General features: G+C 35.0%; 2 long non-coding RNA genes across 2 annotated transcripts; one reads left to right on the top strand and one right to left on the bottom strand.

Annotated features, from left to right (window-relative positions):
* Positions 1–884: 884 nt before the first annotated feature.
* Positions 885–2855, bottom strand: LOC143679457 (uncharacterized). Its single transcript, XR_013173782.1, has 2 exons — positions 2735–2855; positions 885–1247 (listed from the first exon to the last, which is right to left on the bottom strand). It is a non-coding gene; the product is annotated as an uncharacterized LOC143679457 (long non-coding RNA).
* A 124-nt stretch (positions 2856–2979) lies between these two features.
* LOC143679458 (uncharacterized) lies at positions 2980–19946 on the top strand. Its single transcript, XR_013173783.1, has 3 exons — positions 2980–3135; positions 11494–11559; positions 19639–19946. It is a non-coding gene; the product is annotated as an uncharacterized LOC143679458 (long non-coding RNA).
* The last annotated feature ends 288 nt before the right edge of the window (positions 19947–20234 follow it).

The raw sequence follows: 20234 nt of genomic DNA, 5'->3' as shown, positions 1-20234 counted from the left end.
CAAATCTGGGAATTGATTGTGGGACTATTATTCTTTCTTCTAGCTTTTCAAATTAGACTGTTCATTTGACCAAAAACTCTTCTCCTTATGCAGATTAGTTAATTATTTAGTATAGTGTTCAACTATTTCACTTCTAGTTATTCCATTATCAATTAGCCAATATCATATGTGTCTGCAAGTAAGTCTAATAAGATTACTGCTTTGACTCTGCTATATATTATGGTAGGCATGCCCATCTTATCTTCAGTGATTAAGTGCTGCCAATTGGCTCCTGCCTTCCTGGGATCCAGTCACTCCCTTTGTGTTTAAGGATTATATTTCAGTGACAGCTGTTCTTATAGTAATATAACTTACATAGAAGAACACAGAGTTCTTAAGGAAAGATGGAGCTGCACTCATAAATGTATTCCTCATAGTTTTGGTGAAAGGTGTGTCCTCTGAACATCTCTGGAGTGAGGTTTTACATGATAATTACACTCTAACCTTCCAAGCACTCAAAGCCTTTTGATTCTCTCATCTACATTTTACTAGGGCAGTTCTGTCATTTCTACTTCAGGTAACATAGGCCACCTTTTGGTCCATGCTTCTGCCAACCACCTGAACAAGTTACAATATTGAATCTAGAATATTTGCTTAGGGAGAACATCAATAAATGTAGCCTGATCCAACTTCATGTCCCTTCCACTATTATCCCATACCTTTAAAAATAATTCCCACACATATTCCTCTGATTTCTGTTTGTATAAATTGGAAAATATCATGCCATTCTTTTGTAATGTGATGAACTTACTCGTGGGTCACAATTTGTTCCTTACCTTTTGGGGCCTAATAAGACTTCAGTCGAATTATAGATCTGGAAGAAAAAGGGATGTTGGAGTGAGTCATGAGAGGAATTAGCAGTGTATTCGTAACCAACTTCCATTACATTTTCCTGAAGTGAAATAGGTTAGTTTCTTCAGGGGGAGATCAAAGTTTTTTTTGTTTTGTTTTGTTTTCCTTGAGGGGAGAAGTTTAACAGGTTTTTCTGCATTTCATCTCTTCAGTTAGAGGCAGGAATGGTTGATTCCTCAGGACAGACTTGGTTAAGGTGGCAAATTCCTCAGGGAAGATTGTAGGTAAGGTGGCAGATTTCTCAGCCAGATCAATCTAGGCTTATGTAGCAAAGAGTATTCAGCAGAATCTAGGGTTCTGATGTCTGCTATGACCAGCATCGCTCAGTGTTGAGACTGAAGGCAGGTGACAAGGAACTGAGAAAGAAACACAAGAGATGAAGATATAGTTAAAGCTGGGACCAGGTGGGACTCTGAGCTCAGATGGAGACTCAAAGATCCAGAGAGATTTGGCACTGTTTATTTTATAGGACTGCAAGATAAAGAAAGTAAAAAATGTAACTAAAGAATGGGAAGGGGGAAGTAAGGAGAACAGTCAAAGTTACACATTTCCCAAGGACTCCATCTGCCCCAGACTCAAGCAGCTTTGCAACACTATAGTCTTTTCAGGACATCAGGTGCCTATTCCCACAGAGACAGCTTTGCTGTAACTACAGTGAACATGTGACCTCTATCTCATCTGAGCCTGATATCTCCCTTTTTTTTTTTTTATTTTTTAAAAGCAGCTTGAAGGTATTTCCTTTAAGGGTTTGGATTTGGTTTCAGAGGATCTGAATTCCAACTGAAATCATAAGAAAAAAGATTAGTAGCAAAAGGATTATAGCCATTAAATACCAAGTTGAGTATTTCAAAATATTTAGAGGATTAAAGCCTTGTAATTCACTCAAGATGTTCCGTGCCACCGCAGGGGAATCAACAACTTTATTGTGACTTCTTTGCATGCTTAGAATTTCTTCATGTAATTGTTTTAAATTTAAACTGATATTATGGTGGCTCCAATTTCCCTGAACATGCTCCTGAACTTTAGGCCAGTTCCATAATGACTTATACAAAACTGATGTTATGCATATGTACTGATAATTTGCGTGACATAGCAACTTTTGTCTGAATTTTAAACTTTCTATCTCTTTGCTGATGTCTATGACCACAGCCTCTAAAGCATTAAGCTTAACTTCTAATTTAAGATCTATTTTTTCTTGCTCTTGCAAGGCAACAGAAGTGTTTTGAGCTAGGTTATTAACAAATTGGGCATTTTGTATTCTTTGAAAAAGAGCAGCTACAGAAGTGATTAGGGTCTGGTCTCTCCAGGACAGGGAAAACCCGAAAACTGGTGGTATCTTCACCTGCAACTTAAGCACCAAGAATGCTTTTTTGTAGGGGGGAAAGTGATGCAGAGGAAGGGGTTTTAGATTCAAGGTCACTTTCCTACTACTAGGAGCCCCACTTGCAGCAGTACTCAAATGAATGTCTTGCAAAGCTGAATTTAGATAGGTCTCTTCCTCCTCCTCATGGTCAGAATTAAACATTTCTGTTCTTGCTTCCTTCTGTAATTTTATATTGTCACCCCCATCTAACGGTTTATGCAGAGTCGATTTCTCAGAACTGGGGGGTGGTAGGTTCTATGGAAGCAGAGCTCTTTGAGGATAATTTAAGACTGCCATATCCCCTACAGTTTCCTTTAAATTTTTCTCACAACTTGACTCTGCTGTCCCAGTTTTCAGGAGCCAGCCACTATGTGAGCCAGGATCAATCCATTCCTGAATTAACGACCACAAAGAAAAGGTATAAATGGGTATTTTATCTGGCCCCTCTGCTGTGTAGTGGTCTCTTAGCCATGTTCCTACCTTGACCCAGGTCTCCGGATTGACGGTTCCTTCCTTAAGAAACCAAGAAGTTCCTTGAACAAAATCTAAAGAGATATTGAACTGGCTTCTCCTAATATCTCCCCTAGCCTTAAACATAGTACTTAGCATACTCACGTGCAATACCCATTCCTTTGAGCCAGAATGTCCCATGATTATTACACCTGGCTACACCTTTATGTGCTCCCCCTTACCTTAGTTCCAAACTGTGTGCTCACCATGGGAGCATTCCCTCATCTTGGCATAGAGTTCCACTGTATTCAAGTCCCTGTTCGGGGGCCATCTGCTGCGACCAGCACGACTCAGTGTCGGGACTGAACGGAGGCGATGGCGAATTGAGAAAGAAATACAAGAGGCAAAGATGCAGTTAAAACTGGGACCAGGTGGGACTCTGAGCTCAGATGGAGACTCAAAGACCCCCAGAGGTTCAGCACGGTTTATTTTATAGGGCTGTAAGATAAAGAAAGTAAAAAAAATGCAACTAAAAAATGGGAAAAGAGGAAGCACTAGCTGAACCATCTGCTTCCTTGTGGCTGGATGAGTCAAAAGTTACATGTTTCCCAAGGCATCTTCTCCCCGCCCCCACCCCCACACACGCGCTCAAGCAGCTTCACAACACTTTAGTCTTTTCAGGACATCAGGTGCCTATTCCCACAGAGACAGCTTTGCTGTATCTCTGCAGAGAGCATGTGACCTCTGTCTCATCCACGCCCAACAGATGTCTCCACCATCATCACCATCAGACTATATGTACCCATCTGAATTTTCAGGATCCCATTCTTTCCACCTTAATATCCTCTTTTACACAGCAGACACTGTGCAATCTAAGAAATTCCGGATATATTCAGCTACTTACATAATGAAACTTTAGGTCTGGTTTCCCTAAATCTCAAGTCTACAATCAAAAGGAAAAAGAGTTATTTTCTGGATCTAAATAGAAATGTTCAAGTCCTTCATGTAGTGCTTGAGCTGGGAATTTGAAGCCTTTGCTTCATCTCTTCCTTTAACTGTATCTAGTATATTTGGGAACAGTCAGACCACATCAAGACACTATTTAACTCCACAGCCTCGGTTCTTATAACACTGAGTAGCAGTGTCCAATTGTGATATTTTGTATATTTTGCATATCTAATTGTGATATTTCATATATTTTCTATGGTCTATCAGTTTATAAATGGAAATAGAGTTATTGGTGGATTTTAATCTAATCAGATTAGAAAAACAATCCCCAACTCCCAGAAACAACTCAGAAATCTCATACTTAAGGTTCTGTTCTTCAAAAACCACTCTTGGATCAAAATCATATTAGTCAGGCTTTTCCCAGGAAACAAAATCAATAGAATACACTTTATGAATTGGCTCATGAAACCATGGGGATTGGCAAGTTTGAATTCCATAAGGCAGGACACATTTTAGCAACTCCAGTGGAAGTTTCTAAGAATTCCCCAGAAGAATTTGGTTGGCTGAAATAGATATATGAATTTTTCTTTTTGATGGATGAAACAACAATTTCTCTCTTTAAGACCTTCAAGTCATTGGATGAGACTTTATTCATTGCTGAAGGCCACCTTCTTTTCTGATTATAGATGAAACTAGCAATAGATGCAATAACATGACTAATACTTTAAATCTATAAAATACCCTCCCAGTAACAATCAAGCCATGGCTTGCTTGAGCAAAACTGGACATCATAACCTACCTAAGCTGATACAACAACTTAAAAATCACACCTGCTCTCTTTGTTCATGTTTCTAACAGTCCTTATCAAGGCAAAGTATTATCCTTTCTCCACTGCACATTTGACTTTGGTTTAAAACACTTGTTTTAAGTCCTCAAAACAGGCTTGAAAACAAAGATTTACTGTATAATAGGCATATAAAAGTTGTTGTTTTTTGTTTGTTTGTTTGTTTGTTTTTGGCATGTGCTCTCAGGGAAATGTTTTGAAATAAGTAAGAGAAACAGTACTGGACAGAGAGGGAAGGTGAACTGTGATGCATTGCAAGAGATGCCTCAACTGATTGTGGGGGCGCTCTGCCATTAGGATAACCCTTTAGAATTGATTCCAATATAAGAAAAACTGTGGCCCTCTTTATTCACTTTAAATTATCATTGGACATGGGTTTTTTTCTCAGGAAAGGCATATAATTTAGGGCAATGCAACTCCCTTGAGCAAATACAACTGAGAATATTTTCCAGAGAGGTACTCAGGTTTGAGCCATTCAAAGCCAACCCTCCTGGCATCTGAGGGAATAAGGACCTTGGTTCTGAAAAGAATATCTGGACCACACAACACAGAGTCCAACATACCTGAATGTGGCTGCACATCCATTTGGTGAATGACTGGGAGAATAGTGTATATACTTGCAGTAATTGTGAAAAGTCTTTTTTCAAGCACATATGGACTTACTATTAATCAGTAGGCTTTGGGCCTGGGAATTGATTTATATTTTAACGCAAAATTAGGCAGAATAAAAAGAAATTAAAGGTATTCCTCCTTAGTTCTCAGAACTTCTGAATATGACAATACATTGCCTATATGATTATGCTATATGACACAGTTAACTTTGAGATAGGGAAATTATTCATACAATTTTCATCTAATAACATCAGCCCTTGAAATTAGAGAGCTTTCTCCAGCTTACTGCGGAAGGGAAAGTCTGAGAGAAAAATTAAAATTGTGAGTGGGCCACGGTGGCTCAGCAGGCAGGAATGCTTGCCTGCGATGCCAGAGGACCCGGGTTTGATTCCCAGTGCCTGCCCATATGAAAAAAAAAAAAAAATTGTGAGTATGGTAGTGGGGAGGTTCAAGGGTAGCTCACTGGTAAAATTCTCGCCCGCCGTGGAGAAGACACAGGTTTGATTCCTGAACCATGCACCTCCCCTCCCCCCACCCAAAGAAAAAGTATGAATAGGACTTGACACTCTCTCTTTTGAAGTGGAAAGGCCCATGTTGAATGCGATAAAACTGGACTCAAGGAAGAGAGTAACCCCTGGTTGACAACCAGCAAGGGGCCAGACTATAGTGTAACAGGGACTAGAAATAAATGGCAGACCTACAATCCACGAGAAACAGAATTCTGTCAGCAGCGTGAATGATGGTGGAAATGAATTTTACCCTAGAGCATCCAGATAAGAGCACAGACCGGATGATGCCATGACATCACCCTAAGCAAAGAACCTGTGTAAATTCTTTCCTAAAGAGCTTGAGATATTATATGCATGTTCATTTTAGTAGCTGTGTTTGTACTATGGCAACAATAGAAAACTTTTCATTGAGTGAGAACTTGAAATTTTATATTGCGGTTGCTGATGATAGCCTTCTCCTTGCCAATTTTTATTCTCACTCTTACCCTCATTTTTATTAATATAAAAATTAAGCAATTTCAGTTATCTGCATATCTCTCTTTCTTACAAATAATATGAGCTTTTAGTTATTAGCAAACATTCCTTTGGTTTATGACATTCTAATTGCAACCCTAGCATTGATGTACCGTTACATTAATTAACTTCATCTCGTCTTTGACAGTCAAATGTTTTAGCTGTACTCTGACATTCCAGAGTCCCAGGAATGTCATGACATAAGGTTACTCAGTAAGAGGAACTTTTTTCTGCTACACTATTATTGAGATTTGCTAATAGTGCCACAGAGCTATTGTTGCTCCCTATAGCCTGATGAAAAGACGATCCTCTGTGCCCTCCCTGAAGCCCAATCAGATGATGGTTTCTCAAATTTTAAATAGGAGATTTATGTTAACATTCCCATCTACCTGAGACTTCGATCCTTTCCTTAAAATTATGGTAAACATGTTTCAGCATATTAGACAATCACTGTTTTGAATGTTCGAGCTGCAATCCTTGCAAATTTACAGAACTAGCTACAAGGGCCCTTGCCAAAATATTTGCCTCCAAGTCGTAGTGGAATGCCCCCATATCAACAAATATTTCTTATTCACCTTTGTATTACTAGTCTTATCAGCTGAATACTATCACGTTCCATTCTTTATCGTACAGTAAATTATACGTGAGAAATACAGATGTACATATGAGCCAGCTTTGTAATATCTTTATCACAGAGCCAAGTTTTTGTCAGAGTAAACCTGGTATCTCCACTCAAATCTAATACTGTTTTATCCTTAGACATAGTGAAATATGTTTGGGCAATGTTGAGAAAAAGGTTTTATCTTATATAATACCTACTTCAAGTGGGTTTTATGCTTTCTTAACAAGTTGAAATTATTTTCTCTCACAATGAGCTACAAGGCTAATTTTGTTGTTCAGGTAGTTGAATACTGTTAGTCAAGGTCTCCTGGACCCCACTTTCTTTTCCATCAGAATTCAGATTGACACAGGATGTCTACTGCAGCTGCATAATTACTATTCTTTGCTGCTTTGTCTCTATAGTTTCAGATCCTGAGCCTGATTTTCAGCACAATCTTCCCAAGATTTCAAAATATCCTTTTAAAGCTTCCAAAGAGGTCTGTAGGCTTTTACACCATAAATTGTTTTTTAGCTGTGAACACATTTTTTTTCTTTCTTTAAGTTCTCCTATACCATAAAAAACAGCTACTGTAAACGACTATCACTATCATTATTGCTTCAGTGACTTATACCTTCATCTCACTCCAATCAATGTGCACATTTAACACATCATTGCATTTGGAATCTAAAAGATGAAAGTGAAGTTAAACTGAATATTTACTTACTTCTATTTTTCTTTGTGTGAACAACTGAACTAATAAATGTTTTAAGTTAATATGTTTATTAACTCTCAAAAATTCCCTTTTAAGATAATTTACAAATAATATTTCACTGTGATATTTTTCTTAATCTTCTTTTCAAATTGACCAGAACTAAATTAGTATTGTCCTTTATTGGAGTTATATAATATCTTCAAATACATGCAGGTGTGCTCATATATTGGAATAGCTATTTAAAGTGAAGGTAGAGTAAATAAATAAATTTGAGTGTGTTATTTAGTTCCCTAGAAATAATTAAAGGTCTCAGTTTACACTGATCATCTCTTTCAAAAGGAAGGTTAATGTCCTTCTTTTACAGTTTAAGTGAGCCTAAAAATTAATGCATATACCTTAATAATTTATAGATTGTTTGGTTAATTTCTATGTAGTTGCATAAACTTCTTTGAAGGAGATTATAATATTCTGCATGAGAAAATGAGAAAAATGAAATCATGTTAGGGAATCAAGTTCAGATTAAAGGAAGAAGCATAATATCCAAAAGTATTATGATAGAAAAATATAATTGATATAGAAAAATAAAATTGCTATAGATCTTTTCTTTACTTTCAAACAGAAAACTAAGGAAAAAGTTATCTTGACAGAATATTGAAGCCATCTGATTTCACAAAAAAGCTATTTTTATTTTAGCTGTAATTTCTAAAAGAAAGTCTTCAAGTAGACATTTAGTCAGGAGCTATTAGAAATATAATACTCAAAACATTTTGAGGATTTTTTGTGACATTCTATATAGTGTATTTTGTTGAAAGTTGAAGATATAACATTAAAATGCAATTAAAATCATATGAACTTTTCAGATAGGATAGCCTGATAAGAAATTTCTCATGGGTCAATGTGTATCAGGATTAAATGTATAGCATTGTAAATATGGAAATTATGTGTAACTTTCAGAGATATTCAACAAATAAATAAGGGAATCTCAGAGACCATTACCTAAAGAATAGGAAGAACATAGAGGGAAACTATGCTCTCTAGCAAGTCTTCGTGTGGGCATAATATGTTGCTAATTGAGGACCAATCCAGATAGATGCTTAAGAAAGAAAAACATGGTACAAGAATGAAAACAAAGATGTTTTAAGAAGTTCATCAATAATAATATCAAACTATATTTCAGAGGGAATTTTGGTTTTCAAAGAAAGCATGCATATTGCCTCATTTAATATTAATAGTATGTTAGAATTCTTTACTTATTGGTCACATGAGAATACATTAAGATATAGCTATAGATACACATATACACATGCATGTGTGTACTGCATAATCATACAAACACATATTTACTGATATTTAATTATTGTAACACTAGAAACATTCTCAGTGCACAACACATGGAAACCTGAAAGAATGTGTTTTATTTCAAATACTGGCAGTATTTTTATTCCCATGAAACAGATAATAGAACCATTGATTTTAAACAAGTAATTAAAGGCAAATTCACAAAGTGGATAAACTCATATTTCACTTTTCAGAAATTTAATAAAGTGAAAAAAGATAACTTAAAAAATACTAAGTCTCTCCCACCCCCACCACATGCGTTATGTATACAAATACCCATATTTACAACTTCTTTTATTCTGAAACCATCATTCTACCTGCTATATAGGATCATTCTTTGTAAATGGATATTGGGTTCCTCATCAATCATTGTGTTAATGCTCCTTCTTTTATGGATATTTACTTTTCATCTCTCAGTTAAATATAACATGACTTTTAATGAATAAATTTTATGGAAGTGTGTGGTTGTTACCTACATTATTTTTCCAGTCTCCTATCGATGGTCATTGAGATGAATTATTTATGTACAGAAAAAAAAAATCAGTGCATATTTCCTCCGGGCTAACAACTCTACTAAGATGTATCTTAAGTCAGAATATAGGTTCTTGGTTCCATTTCTGATAACTGGAAACATCAATTAATAGTTCTCAATTTCTCCATCTCAAATAATGAGAAGATATCTCTGTAACATGAAGCAAAACCAGAATATCCATGTAAAAGGAAGCAATACAAAATCCAAGATGAGGAGTAGTTGCTATAAATGTAGCGACTGTTCTAGTTTGCTAGCTGCTGGAATGCAACACACCAGAGATGGATTGGCTTTTAATAAAAGGGGATTTATTTTGTTAGTTCTTCAGAGGAAAGGCAGATACCTTTCCACTTAGGTTTTTTCTTATGTGGGAAGGCACAGGGTGATCTCTGCTGGCCTTTTCTCCAGACCTCTGGGTTCCAACAACTTTCCCCGGGGTGATTGCTTTCTGCAACTCCAAAGCCCTGGGCTGAGCTGTGAGTGCTGAGATGAGGTATCATGAACTGCTTGGGCTGTGCTACACTGAGCTCTCTCATTTAAGCACCAGCCAATTCAGTCAAATGTCATTCATTGCAGCAGGCATACCTCCTAGCCAACAGCAGCTGTAATCAGCAACAGATGAGCAATGGACATGCCATTGGCTCATGTCCACAGCAACAGAACTAGGTGGCTTCACCGGGCCAAGTTGACAACTGAATCTAACTACCACAGAGACTATTTTTCAAAAAGAGCTACTTCTTGAGTATTACTATTCAAGTAAATCAGAAGATCATATAAATCACTGACTCCAAGTTGGCTTATTTCTAACAAAAAAACAAGAACTTCCATGAGAAAATCCAGGAAGAAACTTAGGCCACATAAATCATAGAGAACATAAGAATTGTTGCCAAATGGTATTCTGCCACTTTAATCTCTTTTATAAGTTTGGCAAGAATGATATATATGATATAGTTATATATATATATAAATGTGTATAAAATATATAAATATACATATTCATGTATATACACATGTATTCATATACATATATGGGTGTGTGTGTATGTGTTTCTAACCTTACCATGTTTTTCAAGTTTATATGTCTTCTCTGGGCATAAGGTCAAACATTTAAAATATTAATGAGTACTATCACCTAAATAAAAAATGTAACATGAAAATCTCCATTTAATAAATGAAAGTATCTGTACCTTCATATGGGCGCTTTTTTTTTAAGATACTGTCTCACCTAATATGTGGCTAGTTCAATGGTTAAATGAATATAGGTATTGATGAAGATAATTGTTATTGATCAGTCAGATAAATTTTACTGACAAATTTGGGGCAGAGATATTAGGCAAAAATTTTACTTGAAATAGGTCATTTTGTGTTTTTAAATTTCCTTCCAAAGCATTTTATAGAAACTTTGTATTATAATACATACTTTAAAAATGGTAACATACAATTTTAAGTTACATGTCAGTAGTCAAGAAAAAAATAGATTGGTTTTAGATATTCATGAATTATTTAAGGAAAACACTATTTTCTTAGCAATAATTGGCTTTATTTGGTATAATGTAATACAAAATTGAATCTTTTTAGTAGAAAATCCTAATACTTGCAGGCTCATTAGGAGTTTCAGCAAGGTACATGCCTTTTTAAACATGCCTGAAATTATATTTTTAAAAATTGATTGACTAAAACATTAAAGGAAATATTTAAGTACCTCCATGGAGCAGCTAAGTAGAATCTCAGTACAGAAATCCAATAACCAGTGGACAACATCCTATGTTTCTGATTTATTGGAATCTTCAGGGAGCAAAACTTCCAGGAGACACACTACAGCTTTGCTAACAGTGCCCCAGGGTGTATTGGCAAATACATCTGAAATAGCTACTTTCATAAAATGGGCAAATTTACTTTGCTTGCAGTACACACATTTCCTTTTCGCAACTATTACCAAAGGATCTCTCTAAAGACAAAAGGTAATCGAGTTTCCTCTTTGTCTTAGGTACACTGTGACTCATGACATTGAATTGGAAAGAGGTGGATATCTAAAAAAATTAGGAAAGAACATCTCTATCTGAGACTACAGTTACAGAATACCAAACATGACTTTTACACCTCATCTTACTCTTTAAATATTTTGAATAAAAACAGATAACTTACTTTTCCAATAGCTAAATTAATGAAATTGTTCTTGACAGACAAATCCAAATGTGGAAAAAAAAAAGAGATGCACACATTTCATTGGAAAACCACTTCTGAGAAATGTAAGTTCTCATAAAGAGATTATTCTATTTCATGCTTAAAATATATATATTAAAATGCGAATAAAATATCAACATATGCTTACTGTGTTTCAGTCTACCAAAGAGATATATGTATTCTAAATTTCCCTTTAATATCAAAACTTGGGAGCAGTGCTTTACCACTCTTTAAAACACTCTTCTAAATTTATAATGGGCAAAAGAATCATGAAATATTATTAAGATTTAAACTGGCTTACTTTGGGTCAGTAGGGGCCTAGTAGTAATTTCTAAATGGTTCACAGATAATTTCAAAGCCAGCCTGTCTGCGGATCACATTGCATGGCATGGCTTTAGCAAAGAGTTTCCCTACAGTCATGAAAGAGCACTCCAGGGCACCTCCAATTGATGACAGGTGTGCCCGAGGTATTGATCCCATTTCCTGTCAGAATATCTGGGTAATGCCTGAGGTATCCAAACTACAAGTCAGATTTCTTTTCTGTACATAAAGCATAATTCATTTATCATAGGAGCACCCATACACTTTGTGACATGGCATGAAAAGTATTTAGACTCATGATTTGTATAAGGCATATTACATGAGTAAGTATATAGAAAAATCATATGTATCAATATTCATGTGATATTTTAGAAGAGAATCTTTATCAATCAATATTTATTCTAAAAGAATATTCCTTAATTAAAATGTCAACCATATCTTTAAAATTGGTGTATTTGGCATTCTTGAAAAAAAAATGATTTGGGATTATAACTGACCCCACTTAAAGAAAGGGTTTGACTGGCATTTCTCTAATTCATATCACTACTTGGGCATATCTTTTCTATCTACAATTAACAAAACAACCCTTGTTCTATAATTTTTTTTCCAACTTGAGAATATCTAAGAGTCCAGCTGTCTCAAATATATTGACCTTAAAAAAGTGTACAGGTTTTCTTCTTAATCATAAAAAAGTATTTGCACTGGTTGTAATTCTGTAATCCATGTGAAATGCTCTGATTATACCTTAAAAGTCAGTTTGGGTATACAAAATTTTCTCTATGCTTATTATTTTGGAGGGAATTATCTAAATATTAAGAGAGATTTTCCTTTTGTGGAAATGTTTTTCTCTTTTTGTCTCATGGTAACCAAATGGTACAAGTTTTCCTTTTGAGAAGTTACAGGTTTACAGAACAATCATACGTAAAATGCAGGATTCCAACACCCCACCCCACCACCAACACCTCGCATTGGGGTGGAACATTTGTTACAATTGATGAGAGCACATTTTTATAACCGTACTGTTAATTAAAGATCAGGGTTTAAAACAGGGTTCACAGTTTCTGTAGTGTAGTTCCATGGATAAGTGTATATATATATTGTTACCATATATATAATCTAGCATTTCCCTTTTTGATCATATTCAGATGCATGTTTCAGCACTGTTAATTGTGTTCACAACATTGTGCTGCCAATCACGACCTTCCACTACCAAAATATTTCCATCCTTTCAAGTAGGTACATCGTACATTTTAAGCCTTGACTTAATGCCAAATTGACATTTCAGTTGCTTATATCTTTTGGCAATTACTAATAATGCCACAATGAACATCATTGTGAAAATATCTGTTGAAGTCCCTGATCTCAATTATTCTGGGTACATACCTAGCAGTGTATTCTGGATCATCTGTTATTCTATATGTGACTTTCTGAAGAACTGCCAAACTGTCTTCAACAGCAGCTGAACCATTTTACCTTGCTGCCAGCAATGAATCAGTGTTCTTATTTCTCCATACCCTCTCCAATACATGTAATTTTATTTTCTTGTTTTTTTTTAACAGTAGCCATTTTAGTTCATATGAAAGGGTGTCTCATTTTGATTTTGTTTTGCATTTCACTGAAAGTTAATGATGTTGAGATCATTTGCATTTGTATATCTCCTTTGGAAAGATGTCTTATTGAATTCTTTTGCCCATTTTTAAATTGGGTTGTCTTTTTGTTTCTAAGTGGAAGGATTACATTATACATTCCAGGTAGTAATCCTTTATGGATATGTGGTTTACAAATAGTTTCTCACACTGCATAGGTGGTCATTTTACTTTCATGATAAAGTCCTTTGAGGAAAATGGTTTATAATTTTGATGTGCTCTCATTTATCTATTTTCTATTTTGTTGTTTGTGCTTTGGGTTTAAAGTCTAAGAAGCCAATGTCTCACATAAGGTCCTCTACATACTTTCCTACATTTTCTTCTAGGAGTTTGATCATTCTAGCTCTTATATTAAGTTGCATGGTCCATTCTGACTTGATCACTATGTATGGTGTGAAGTAGGCATCCTCTTTTTTTTTGCAAAAGCAGATCCCGTTTTTCCCAGCTCCATTTGTTGAAGAGAATATTCTTTCCCAATTGAGTGATCTTTGCCGCCTTGTCAAAAATCATTTAGTCATAAATGTGAGGGTTTATTTCTGAGCTCTCAATTAAATTACATTGTTCTATGTGTCTGTCCTTATATCAGTAACTTGATGTTTTGATTTCTGTAGCTTTATAATAAGTTTTAAGATCAAGAAGAGTGATTCTTCCAACTTCTTTCTTCTTTTCCAAGAAAGCTTTAGCCGTTCTGGGTTCCTTACCCTTCCATAGAAACTTGATGATTAGCTTTTCATTTCTGCAAAGGGAGTTGCTGGAATTTTTATTGGGAGTGCATTGAACCTACAAATCACTTTGGGTAGAACTGATATCTGACAATATTTAAACTCCCAATCCATGTATTTGGAGTACCCTTCCATTTATTTAGATATTCTTTTATTTTTTTTAAATACAGTTTGTAGCTTTCCATGTGCAAAAACTTTACATCCTTGGCTTTATTTATTCCTAGATACTTGATTATTTTGGTGACTATTGTGAATGGATTTTTTCTTGATTTCTTCTTCCCATTGTTCATTGCTTGTGTATGGAAACACTACTGATTTTTTGGCATTGGTTTTGTACCCTACCCACTCTGTTGCTTTCATTTATTAACTCCAGGAGATTTGTTATAGACTTGTCAGGGTTTTCCATATATAAGGTCATATCATCTGCAAATAGCGAAATTTTCACTTCTTCCTTTCCAATTCCCATGCCTTCTGTTTATTTTTCTTGCCTAATTGCTCTGGCAAGTTCTTCCAAGTAATGTTGAATAACAGCAGTAACAGGGGGCATCCTGTTTTATTCCTGATCTTTCACTATTAAGAAGGATGTTAACTATTGGTTTTCATACATGTCTTTTATCATGTTGAGGAAGTTTCCTTCTATTCCTAATGTTCTAGGGGATTTTATGAAGCAGTGCTGTATTTTGTCAAGTGCCTTTTTGCATCACTTGAGATGATCATGGTATTTTTTTTCCTTCATTCTTTTAATGCATACTAAAAGATAACTCTTTGATTATGGTATATATTGGATTCAGTTTGCTAGTATTATTTTCTTGAGGATTTTTACATCTATATTCATTGGAGTTATTGTTCTATAGTTTTGCTTTCTTATGTTAACTTTTTCTGGCCTCAGAATGAGGGTGTTGTTGATTTCATAGAATCAGGAAGGGATGTTACCTCCCCCTTTAATTTTTGGAAGAGTTTGAGGAAAATTGGAGTTAAGTCTTCTGGGGATGTTTGGTAGAATTCCTCTCAAAGACATTTGTTTCTGAGCTTTTTTTTGTTGGGAGGTTTTTAATTAATAATTCGATCTCTTCACTAGTAATTCATTTGTTGAGCTCTTCCATTTCTTCTTGAATCAGTTTAGGTACCTTGCATGTTTCTAAGAAATTTTCCATTTCATCTAGTTTATCTAACTTATTGGCATACAGTTCTTCAAGTACTTTCTTATAGTCCTTTTTTATTTCAGTGGATTTGAAAGTAATGTCCCATTTTTATTTCTGATTTTCATTTTTTGCATCTTTTTTTCTCCATCAGTCTAGATAAAGATTTCCCAATTTTATTATTCTTTTCAAACAATCAACTTTTGATTTTGATTTTGTTGATTTTCTCTATTGATTTCAGTTTGTTTTCGATTTCATTTGTCTCTGCTCTGATCTTCATTTTCACTCTATTCACTTTGGGTTTAGCTTGTTCTTCTCTTCCTAGTTCTTCCAGTTTTGAGGTAATAAATGCGATTTGAAAACTTCTTTCTTTTTGAATATAAACAATAAGGCGATAAATTTCCCTCTTTGCACTGCCTTCACTGCCTCCCAAAAGTTTTGGTATGTTGTATTTTCAATTTCATTTTCATTCATTCAAAATATTTCCTAATTTTGTTTCATATTTCCTGTTTAGTAATTTGGTTGCTTAAGAGTATATTGTTCATTTTGCACGTTACTTGTGAATTTTCCATTTCTCCCTCTAGTATTGATTCCCAGCTTCATTCTGTTGTGGTCAGAGAATACATATTGTATGATTTCAGTACTTTTTAATTTATTGCAACTTGTTTTGTGGCCTAACACATTGCCTGTACTTTAGAATAATCCATGTGTACTCAAGAAGAATGTGAATTCTGTTTTTTTTTGTCATACATAAATTGTTCTATATACGTCTGTTAGTTCTACTTGGTTTACAATATTATTCAAGTCTTGAACTACTGACTAGATTTTCTACCTATTATTGAAAGTGAAGTATTGAAGTATTCTACTACTAATGTAGAACTATCAGTTTCTCCCTTCAAATATACCAGTATTTCCTTCATGTATTTTTGGGCTGTGCTGTTAATTACATTTATATTTATATATGTTACATCTTCTTGTTGAATTTTCCCCGTTATCAGGACATAATGATGATCTTTGTCCCTTGTAATTGTTTTTGACTTAAAGTCTATTGTATCTGATATTAGTATAGATACTTCCACTCTCCTTTGATTACTAGTTGCATGGTGTATTTTTTTCAATACTTTCATTATGAAACTACAAGTAAGTTTGAAATTAAATTAAGGGAATCTCTTGCAGACAACATATAGTTGGGTCATGATTTTTTAAACATTCTGTCAATCTCTGCATTTTGAATGGAGAGTTTAATGCGTTTGTATTTGCAGCTTTAAGAATTTTCTCCTCGTCCTTTGTGTTTGATAATGTAATCAATATGATAAGACGTTTTCTCTTGATGTTTATCCTGTTTGACATTCTCTGAGCTTCTTTGATGTGCATATTTACATCTTTTGGTTTTGGGGAAGTTCTCTGTCTTTATTTTTTTACTATTCTTTTTGGCCCTTTCTTCTCCTTCTAAGACTCCCATAATGCATGTATTGATGATCTTGATGGTGCCCCATAGCTATCTAAGTTTGTTTAGCTTTTAATATTTCTGTTTTCTTTCTGCTCCTCAAACTGACTAATTTCAAGTGTCTTGTCTTAAAGTTGACTTATTCTTTCTTCTTCAAGCTCCAATCTGCTCTTGAAAGCTTCTCAGGCATTTTTTATTTTAGTTATTGTGGTCTTCAACTCCAGTAGTACCAGATGGTTCCTTTTTAAATATTCTGTGTAAGAATCTTATATTGTTCATTCATTGTTTTCCTGAACCCTTTAGTCCTTTTTCTTTACTTTTCCTTTATTTCCTTGAACATTGTAAAGATTTTTAGGGCCTTTGTCAGTGTGTTCAATTTTCATTTTTTCATTGGTGTTTTCTGTATTTTTTGTACTCTTCCTTTGGATGGACCATCATTTCCTTTCTCTTGATTTGTATTATACTATTTTGCTGCACAGTGTACATTTTAACATTTTATAATGTCATCTCTAGCATATGCTCCCTGGGACATTTCTTTCTTTCTTTTTTTCAACCAACGGGTGATATGACAGAGAATCTCTTGAGCTTAAGCCCTCCTATCAGGAAGGTATGCTTAAGATGAATGCCGTATGAAAGGTTTTTCTTGTTTTTCTAGACATCTGCTTCTCCTGGATTTTTGCTTGCTGGATATTTTGATATCCCCATGTTTATAGGAGTTTAGTTGCCCCTCTGTTTCCCAAGAGACACACCTCCCTCTCTTGGGTATTTGAAGCTGGCAGGCCTTTGTCCAATTCTGTCTTCCCTCTTTAGATTTTTACACTACTTTCACTGTCTCATGCCGTTTTTGCCTGGAGAACAACCCAGAGAAAGAAATTTACCAAGTCAATCTTTTTCAGCTGAAATGAGGGCATGGATTCATGAAGAGGAGTGGCTCCAAAGGCCCTTGTGAAGGGGTTCAGGACAGGTACAAACCTTCTCTGATGGGTTCCCAAAACTAAGCTTTCCTGGCCTGCTGAGCAAATATAGCCCATAAGCAAACTCTCCCCTGCAACCCTGAAGAAGAGCTGTGTTTTCAAATTTCCGCTACTTCTGCCTTGTCTGGAAAGAATGGAAACACAGTTGTCATTTCCTTTGTTTAAGGAGGGTTGAAACAATGGCTGCCCTCAGAACTGTAGCTCAAGGATCCTAATTTTTAATCAAAAGCCCCAATTAGTGATTGATCATGTGTATTCCTGTTCTTGGGAAAGAGTATTATGTTCCTTTCTGTCACTAGCAGCTAACTAAGGTCTGTACTCCATGGTAGTCTTCTGAGAAAATGGGGAATGGGCACCAGTAGCTGCCACACTGAGAGAGCATTTTAGAGCTCTTTAATTTATCAGTCTCTTCCTTCTGCTCCTCTTTGGATGCTGTACAGTGTACTTCTGGTTCTGCAGTTTCAAAATAGTTGTTTCAAACAGTTCATGTCTTTTTAATAGTTGTTTTGGTAGTTTAATAGTTGTTTTGAGCCCTGGATCTCCTTAGTCCTCCCCACTCTACCATCTTTCCCAGAAATCCTTCCAGAATTGTTCTTTTCTGTATCACAAAAATAAAATTCCTTGAATCACATGCTGACATCCTTTGCAATAGACCCTGAAGATCAGATGTTGCAAATCACTGGTGCATAATCAAAGCTTTATGAAGCCAGCCATAAGAGAACCCACAATGGGATTTCATTTAAATGAAGTACAAAAGAGGTAATTAATATTTATCCTATTAGAAATCAGGAAATATTTACTGTTGTGAGATATTGACTAAAAGGGAATGCTAGAGGACTTCCAAAGTACTGGTAATTTTCTGTTTCATGGTCTGCATGGTGTGTTCAGTTTGCAAAGAATTTAGTAGAATATACTCTTATGATATGTATAATTTTCTGTATTAATGAAATATGTAAAGTTTATGAAGAATTATCTTTTTTAAAAAAAATCATTATTTTGTTGTTCTTAGTCCCAAGCATCATATGAGAGATATCTACAAGATCCTTCACTGGATGGGAGTTTGAATGCGTTGATTATCTGTGCTTCACCTTTCGTTGTTTTTCTAATAGCCTTAGATGCTGATTTCAAGCAACTCATTTGGGCAGATCACTAATGATGAGATTGGGGAAAGGCTCTCATGTCACTATTAGTTGTACCTAGACATCAGAACCTGGAAAGAGTTTAAGCTGTCACATTCGATGCTGGGTTGACTAAAGGCTCCATTTACCAGGCTGCCAGATGTGGCACTAGTCAGTTTCCAAAGTATGCCAAGTAGTTTATCATTACATTAGCTCCCAGAGTGAACAGATATAAATTATTTGTGAAAATAAGGAGCGCATCTTTCAAGGTGATTAGGGAAGACTTCTCTTAATGCTCTCAAAGGTGAGTAATATATGCAGAACCATAAAATATATTTACCTCAGAGACCCAATTGTACCATAAAAAATATACAACTTACCAGTATATCAGGTGATCATTCAAACAGCAACAAGACTTCTCATAAATATTTAGGAAAAATTATCCTTTTTTAGACCTTTAGTTAATCATGAAACTACACATGTTTGTGAACCAGTAATCAGGTCTTCCAACTAAAAGTATAAAATTTTTCTCAACATTTCCATGAAATAAACATAAAATATTAAAATAGTCTTCTGGAACATATCTATTATTGATAATTCTGCTCGATGCTATCTGCTTTCTACCTTACTAGCAGTAAATATGAAACACATTAACCTTCTTAAACATTTCCTGTCAATTCTTAGAAAATAACATATATTCTAGATATTTCTATAGCAAAAGTGGGGCCTATATTATTTTCCTCTGATCATACTGTTCTATGTTTTAATATTTTCCAGGTGCTATATAACTGAAGCTCGTCCTTTAACAGTTAAACTCTTAAAAATTAAATCTAAATCAAAGCGAAAGAACAGAAGCCTGTCTTCTTCCCAAGCCCAGAGTCCCATTTCGCTTGTGAGAAACAGTAATGGAAGAAGACCAATGAAATCAAATCAAATAAGATTGATGACAGCAAAATTGTCAAGGTTTATTTGTCCTACTTCAAATTTAGTATCATTGATGTTTATGAAATGATTTAAAAATATCCAGAAACTTTCTTCCCATAACTGAATTAGTTTGTACTAAAGAAGGGTCAGAATGTTTTTTGCAGGAGATATCAGACTATAAACTTCTAAATTGAATATTTGTCATGAACCAAGTTTGTCTGCATATATTTAAATGAGAAGATGAAATTAGATAAAGTGATGCCTAAATAAATTTTAAAAATCAACTAATATGCCTCAAAAAATCAACTAATCCTATGACAAGGTGGTATAAATGTGGTGGTAGCTATGAACAAAGTTCCTCTAAGAGTCTTGTTCGAGTCAGTGAGAACATCTCACATGAGGCACAGGGAACATCATGGTGGTGACAGTAGGTTGGTTTTCCACAGGTC

Source organism: Tamandua tetradactyla, chromosome 4 (assembly GCF_023851605.1).
Source record: "Tamandua tetradactyla isolate mTamTet1 chromosome 4, mTamTet1.pri, whole genome shotgun sequence".
NCBI classification, from domain to species: Eukaryota; Metazoa; Chordata; class Mammalia; order Pilosa; family Myrmecophagidae; genus Tamandua; species Tamandua tetradactyla.
This window is presented reverse-complemented; position numbering and strand designations above follow the sequence as displayed.